We start from the raw sequence: 6,000 nt of genomic DNA, 5'->3' as shown, positions 1-6,000 counted from the left end.
GCTGGAAAATGCTGTGATTGCAACTTCAGAAATTTCTTCTGTTCCAGTTTGTTTAACCAAAGCTTGTTTAACATTAAATATTTAGCAAATTTCTTTCTTCAGATCAGCATACTCATTAATAACTTAAAATATAAACTATCATACATTAAAGATGCAAATCAGACTTTTTATTCAAACTGGTTCCTCAGTCTCCTACACATAGTTATGATAAATAGCACCTTCTACAGTGAGTCACAGCACTGCTTCTGTCAGAAATTACTCCCTGAGCAAGAAGCAAGGCAGAATAAGACAGCAGTCTGGCTGCATTTATGGCTGGTGCTGACTGCCTGTCACAACACACCTTTAAACTTTTGGCCTCTGTTTCGCAGTTACCAGGCTCTGGCAATGTCCTGTATTTAACTCATTTCAGGGTATCTTTACGTGGGGAGAGTAATATAATTTTTTTTAAATTATTATTATTATTTTGGGGTTTTCTGGCAGCTTGCTCTGTGGCATGTTCACCAAATTATTGCTAAAAAAAAGGCATGTCCATTTTGGAAATACTGGAAGCTGAGGAACCAACCAAGCTGGTTCAAACTATAGTTTTGTGAGAGAAGTGACAGTGGAATATGCAGGTGTCTGGGAAAAGAGGATTTCATGGTGCTGGCAGAGCACCTAAGGGTACGTGTAAGACTAACTGATAGCATCCCTTAGTCATTGGCACAGTAAGAGACTCTTGGGCATCCAGAGAGGATGCCAACCTCACATGGAAATTGGAAAGGTCATGGAGAAATAAAATCAAAAACTACACAGTTTTTTTCCTTTCAGTGAAGCATTTGTAACAGGTTTTTGGAAAGGCTTCCCGAAGGATTGGTAAAGACTAGCTGAGCTGTTCAACCCTTGGGGGACTTTGATATGTGAAAATAGGGACAGACACCAAATGGTGTTGACTTTGAAACAATCTACTCTTTTGTACAAACAAAGAAGATCCTGGAAATAGCAAGAGATTCCATCCAAGCCTATTAAATAAACATTGATTGATCTTTTTAGGGAAAAAGAATTTCAAAGAGACATTTAATATAACCTGGCAATTCAGCTTGTTTTGGCAAGGAGGAAAACTGAGGCAATGCATTTACCCAGTTCTAAAGTGAGCGAGCTCCTGGTCTCAGATTGAGGGCGTTTGTTGTTTGTCTTAGTAAGCCCTGTCAAAATGCTGAGTTTTCTAATCACATCACTTCGGGATTTAACAAATGTGCTCCTCCTCTGCCTTTAGCATAGCCTCTCTGCTTCTGTGTGCTGCCAACAGACCAATGGTGAACACTCAACAGTTTCTTACTTCAAAAAAGAAAAAAAGTAGTTTCATACTGGCACCTTTTTGGTTAACATGAAACAATTATTCTTAAGGATTTTTAGCAAGAATTACCTTAAAAGACTAGGATTACTTGAATATGGAGTTATTTCATTCTGAAAATGACGTGTTGTTTAATATTTGTTTTGGTTGAGGCCCTGGTGTTTCACAGAATCCTTATTTGCAAAAAATAATTTCATCAGCTTTAGCCAATGCTGCATCATATTCCTATTACACATTGGGTTAAAGTTTGTATGGCCCAGGCTGTAAGACTAGGAAACAAAGGAAAACTCATACAAGGAAGGAAAATATTAGAAGGACTTAGATTGTATTAGATACTACCCAGAATTTTAATTCAGATCTATTTTCTGGTGATTGGCTGTCTAAGTTTGACTCTGGTATGATAAAGGAAAACAGCACCCTCTAAATTCTGAAAACTCTACAGTCTGCAACTGGTGGCTTGATTTATCTCTGAGCTCTTTGTTTTAAGCTATATTGGTCTCATCTGGTTATCTTCTTTGTCCCAGGTTTCATACCACTGCTATTTATTAAAACAGAAAGGATCTGCACATTGCCCTTCAGCTTTCAGAGCATTTGGCTGAAGGGCTATCACACTACAGGTTGCCTTTCCTTTCAGGCTATTTGTATTGCATCTGAGTATAGAAATTGTTTAGTGCACTACAGCCATGTGAAAACTGTTGTTTTTCTTAATTCTTTATTTTCCTTTCATCCTGATTGCCACCCCTGTCAGAATTTATCAGCACAGCTCTGTGCACTGGACTGTGTGACCTAAATTTTATGACCTTGCATCCAAATCTAATTCTCTGGTACAAACTCATATTTCTTTGTTGATCTTTTAAAGACATTTTCCTCATTAGCATGGCAGGAAAGCATGTGGAAGCCAAGCGAAACAAAATATGCAATTTTGCATTGCACTCAAATTCCTTGCTGCAGTGCACTCAACTAACCTGCTATTAAAATTGTGTTTTCCCCCCATATCCTTGCTTTCTCTTTTGCCAACAAATAATCTGTCAGGGCTAAAGAGTTATTTATTCTGTTCATCTTTGATTATTCCTGTTGCCTACCAGCCTCCAATTTGTCCATTTTTCTATGGCTACTGAAGCAATCACAGTTCCATCAAAGCCTTTCCAGGACTTGAAAAATCCCAGCAACTGTGTTTCTACTGCAAGGGTATCTTTCTTTAAAATTAAAATATTTACAAGAGATTATATATAAGAACAAAATAAATCTAACTCTCAGTTGTGCAGAAATCTGGTAAGTGATTGCAAGTGGCAACTTTTTTTGTCCCCCACAAGAATTCTTCAAGAATTTAGATTATTTTAATAAATATGAAACTAAAGACCTCTCCCAGGAATTTTTATATCCATGCTTAGGCAAAAAAAAAAAGTGTTTGTATGTAACTGTCAATGCAATTTTATTTGACCATGTCACATCCTGATAGACACACAAATGCTTATGGGTCACTTGCAAAGTTGTATAACAAATATCCCTCCAGAAATAGCCAGGACCACCAGCTGAACAACTTAAGATAAAATGTAAGATATTCTTTAACGTCACAATAGCTCCTGAACCACATCCAGTCATGAAAAATAGGGTTTGTACTTCAATTTATGTAGAAAAATCACCCCAGTAAAATTTGCAACGAAACCAAAATAGAATGAAGGGCATCTAAAGGATTTCACTGATGCATGGTGTAAACTCAGGCTGATAGAATTTCAGTTTTACTTCTTGGAGAATTTACTGGTGTTATTTAAATCTTATGTCCATGTCACATCACCTTTAAAAACACTGATTTTGGAAAAAAAGTGTTGCTTCCCAATCTTGTGTTCATCTCTAAGGTGTTGTCTGGCTCTGGAAAACAGCATGTAAGTGCTATGATCCAAGGTTTTTTCCTCCTCAATATGGCACAATTTACAAGAACAAAACACAGGTGAGGTTTATGCCCTTGTTCTGTGATATATATACAGTATATATTGAATAACTGAAGAATTATTAGTGTTAGAGCTATTTAGAGGAGAGGAACTCACTGATGGTAAAAAATACTTGATGTTTAGACATTTCCATGCTTTTTATTACAAAGAATTGGGGGATCCTGAGGCTCTCCAAAAGGTAATGTGGTCATTTTCTAGACAGTACAAGTTGGAAAGTCAGGGAAGCCTAAAGCACAACCCCCTTTTGTTTGTTGCCACTAAAATATGTGCAGCTTTATGAGCTTCAGATAAACCTTCCACTGTTCACAGTTTATTCAGCAGATGATAATGCACTTGATTAGGTACTTAAACTCCTGTTAAATTCATTGACTCTTGCTGAGTGGTGTTGACTTGTGCACACACTGGACTGGATACCTTTGTTTTGTGTTTTAGTTATTTTTGCTAAAAAAGTTCTGTACCCCAAAGTTTCCTGCTGTCACTCAGAAGTGACAAAAGCTCCTGCCATGTTCTTTGTCAAAAGTGCCCTGTGAGGCCCCAGTTCCCATCCTCTCTCTCATCTAGAAACCACCCTCCAGTATCTTGCCAACAACAGCATCCCAGGCAAGCACAACCCTGCAGTGCTCAAATGCAAGTCCTGATTTAGCTGACACACGCTGGGTTATGAATCCCAGGATCCACAGCATCGTCTCGGTCTCAAGAATGCAAATACCTCTGTTTGGAAATAATTGCCTACAGAAGCCTTCAAAGCATAAATAATAACGAGACAATGCAGAGTGTTTGCTATGGCAACATGAGTTCAAAAGCCAGCAGTGCAGTAATGATGCCTCTGAAGAGAAAAATGTGGAATTGCTCTGGAAGGCAAGTGTCTCAGCACTGCTTAGAAGTTGATCCAGACCTCCCCTGGGTCCCTCAATTGCACCTAAACAAGGTTATTTGTATGTGAGTGGCTTCTTGCCTGATTCAAAATGTCTGAAATATTGTTAAAGACTATAAATGAAGTTTGTTTGGTTTTTTCCTAGCGTGAGAACCAAAGGTCTGCACTGCATGCTTGGAACACAGCAGGAAGGGCAGGTTTTGGGATGCAGTGGATACTGTGATACAGTATTGGAGAATAACAAATAGTGAGGGGAACCAAAGCAGCACAGTCTTATCCACAATGAAATGTAGGCAACTGTCCCTGGAGTTGAATATTTGAAACAACTCAGTTTTGTTTTGGTGGAAACTGGTTGGTTGACTTCAAGAACCTAGAATTGAGTTGATTTGTGTTCAGTTTGGACAAGCAGGGTACCAGAACTTAGGGTTGAACTGTGAAGTTGATCATAGAGATAAATCCTTGGTTGTGTTTTCTTCTCTGTTCAGTTGTGGAAAGAAAGTATTTAGATGCTTCTATGTAAATTTCAGTCCGAGTGTTGCATTCCCAAGAGAGATCATTTGCAAATATTTTTATAAAAGTTTATGGGCAGAAATCAAAGGTCAAAAGCACATCAGAAGCTTCTGATGTATCTTTCATAGCTTCTAGGGCCATGATGTCTTGAGTGACAACAGAAAATAATTTCAAACCCAGCTAACATCAGATCAGGACTTTGTGCTGCAAAAGAGAGAGTTGAACAAGTCAGATTGTGCTGATAGCTGAATGATCACAGCCTCACTCGTGCTGACTAGCGTGGCATTTCAGCAAGATTTGAAAAAGTATTGTCAGAACCCATCTGCTTCCACAGATAGTGTGGTTCACGTGTTGCCTGCAATTAAAGAGGCAGAGCTGTCCTCTCCTATTAGATGCTTTACATACTCAGCTCAGTCACTGAAAAAGGCCTAAATATGCACCAGGTGAACAGTGCTTGCATCATTTATCCCAAGCATGCACACAGCAAGAACTGCTGGAAAAAAAACAAAGCAGCTCCTGCTGGCTGTTTACCAATGTAAATTAATAACAGATGTTCTAACAAAGTTATGACATGTTATCTGCATAGTTAGAGCTACAATCAGCCATTAGTGCTGTCAAAACAGATCAGGACAAATGGATAAAACCCCATGACTTCTCTGAAGGTGATTTGACAGGAGTTGAAAGTGTCACCTAGATCCTAGAGCCCATCATCACAATTCGTGGTGACAAAGGAATGCCTTAAGTTCTGGGGACATTATGGGAAGATTTTTATGCCACTGAAAGTCACCAGCTCTGTATTGGCAGCTCATTGGTAACAGCAGTGAATATTTCAGAGTGGCTAAACACCTAGATATTGTGAGCTTTAATTGTTTTGTTTCTCTGGGGACACACACACACACACGGAGGGCGGTGGTGAGAAGGAAAAGATGTTCATTCCTTGCTCAATTCCAGATGCAAGATGTGTTCCCATGAGGAAGTCCAGAAAATTAAGATTTATGGTGGGTCCTGCGATTCTGGGTCTGTAATATGGCAGGGACAGAGAGACTCACAGGTAGGGGGTAGCAGCACTTCTGATAAACCTTTAGAAGGCAAATCCTTGCAATTTACCCCCCACCTGTGAAGCCCTCAAGTACAAGGATTTGAAAATGTGTGCTTGAGAAGATATTAGTAGGTGTTCTGCTATAAATCAGAAGGGTATTAAATATGCTGGTGTATGAGATTACCAGCTGAAAATTGAAGACAGTAAAATGTGATTCCCCCATGTGGTTGAAGCTGTGCAAAACCAGGTATTCATTACTGTCAGCACTAGCAGAGGAATACCTTACAATACCCAGCAA

The sequence above is a fragment of the Catharus ustulatus genome, chromosome 2 (assembly GCF_009819885.2).
Source record: "Catharus ustulatus isolate bCatUst1 chromosome 2, bCatUst1.pri.v2, whole genome shotgun sequence".
NCBI classification, from domain to species: Eukaryota; Metazoa; Chordata; class Aves; order Passeriformes; family Turdidae; genus Catharus; species Catharus ustulatus.
The sequence above is the reverse complement of the archived record's forward strand: the minus strand, read 5'-3'. Positions refer to the sequence as shown.